A 2,187-nucleotide genomic window follows, 5' to 3' on the forward strand; every position below is an offset into this window, starting at 1 on the left:
GAAAAGCGCTCACATCCCACCGTTGTTTGTTCCATACCGTTTTCTAGATTACCTTTGGTCGCTCAGGAGCAAGGCATGGCACTGTCCTCTCCCGCGTGTCACATTAGTGCCATCTCCACTTTCCGCCATGAGTGAAGGCAGCTCGGCTTCTCGCACCCATGGTCCCAGATTCTCAAACGGCTGGAGCGCCTTACCGCGCAGTCCCCCCCCAGCCCCTCCTGGATACTCAACCTGGTGCTATCCCCGTGCCACGCTCCCCGTTTTGACCGGCTGCTACGTTTCCTCTCTTACTTGCCTGGAAGACCGGCATTTCCGGGGCGAATCATTCTGCTCGCGCATGCGAGCTGCCCCCTTCGCGGGATCCCCGTAACGGTGTTCCATCGGACAAGTGCAAACTGAGGCCGCACCCCCGCATTTCTCCCAAGTCGTCTCGGCCTTTCATTCAACCCCAGACATATTCCTTCCGTGTCTTCTTCCGAAAACAACTTGTCTCACAAGAGAGCAATTACGACTCCGCAGGACATGCCGCAGACCTCGCCTTTTACATGGAGCGTACCAAACCATTCCGTAACGCGCCCAAACTCTTTGACCGTCGCGGAACAGTTAGAGGTTACCATTTTCCTCTCAGAGATCCTCATGGATACTTCCTGTATACGACCTTTAACATCCTACCATCTTCCTCCAGCAGAGTAACGGTGCAAGCTCTACAGAGCCCAGGCTTCATGCAGCGTTCCTCGACAGTGCCTATCCAGGAAATCTGCGGGCAGCGACCGCGGTCCTCGTGCACAACTCTTTGCTAACCCATATGCCCTCGGTCCAGCAGTCCAGATGATGCGCCTTGGCTACTGCTGTGTTACGCAACTGTGACTGCGACTCCGACCCCACCGCCTAGTAAGCTGGGAATGCACCTACCTGGAAGGATAGCAGCACTCTCGAAGAAGAAAAACGGTTATCACGCTTGTAACGTTTCTTCAGAGTTTCCAATCCATCCACAACCCCCCTCCTCCCCACGTCGAGTAACACACACACACACACAGTGCATTTATAAATAGAGCAAGTCTGCACAGAGTTGCCTCTGGCTCTAATTTTTGCTCTCAGAAAACCAATTATTTTGTTGACATTTTTCCCTAAAGAATGATGTAAAGAAACCTCTCCAGCTGGAATTTCTCGTATGTCCTAGGGTAAGCATGGTGACAACACTATTCAGTGTTAGGAAAAAGTGTTTATATTCTGCCCTATGAAATGAGTGAGGACACTATCAAAAAGCAACTGATTGCACAATTGTCTACTCTCTCAGGTCTGCAAGTACAGAGAAGAAAGTTAGAAACAGATGAATACAATACATGTATATGATGGGGGGAAAGAAAAAGTCACAAATCAAAAACAGTCTCAATCTACACGATTGTTGAATTTAGTTTGCAACTGAAAGCAAGCTTAACTAAGGGGTTTCAACCTGACTTGCATCATTAAGTTCAGAAGTATGCCCTCAGATCCAACCTAAAATGTGAATCAGCATTATTATACTGCTTCATCCTAACAAACATTACAGCAAATGTTCGACTATTTGAATTGTAAAATACAGCTAATTTACATAGATATCTTCACCATCCAAAATGTACAAATCTGAATTCAAACCTATCATTTTCCTTGCAACAAACCCAGTTTGCTAGAATATAAAGGCTCAGATTTAAACAAAAGTAGCCATTTAAAAAAACAACAAATGTACTGTGAAAGAGCTTTACATGCCATTCTTCATGCTCTGCTTGAAGACATTCAAACTTCTAGTAAAACCAAAGGGTAACCATTCCATTTTTATCTGTAAACAAACACACCACATTTTGGTCCTCCATACCTCATTTTGGAGCAGTCTTTATACAGCTGAGAGAAACTGATACAACTGAAATACTCAACAGCAGAGTGCAAAGCCTATATTCAGACTCTACTTTTAGTCCCCGAGGCCATGTGTTGACTGGGTAAAAGTAGAAAGCCAAGAAGACATGGCTGATTTTGCATTTGTGAAGGCACCTCCTACTGACTGACCTGCATTATAAACAAACAAAAAAAGAGAAAAAAGTTATTCAGAAGGTGTAAAACACGGTTACTCACCTTTGTAACTGTTGTTCTTCGAGATGTGTTACTCATATCCATTCCAGTAGGTGTACGCGCCGCGCGTGCACGTTCATCGGA

The 2,187-nt window shown here is 45.7% G+C and overlaps 1 long non-coding RNA gene across 2 annotated transcripts in view; it reads left to right on the forward strand.

The window, feature by feature from the left end:
- The window catches only part of LOC142046622 (uncharacterized), a 38,553-nt gene that overhangs the window by 7,795 nt on the left and 28,571 nt on the right, over positions 1-2,187 (forward strand). The window lies entirely within an intron of this gene.

Source organism: Chelonoidis abingdonii, chromosome 3 (assembly GCF_003597395.2).
Source record: "Chelonoidis abingdonii isolate Lonesome George chromosome 3, CheloAbing_2.0, whole genome shotgun sequence".
NCBI classification, from domain to species: domain Eukaryota; kingdom Metazoa; phylum Chordata; order Testudines; family Testudinidae; genus Chelonoidis; species Chelonoidis abingdonii.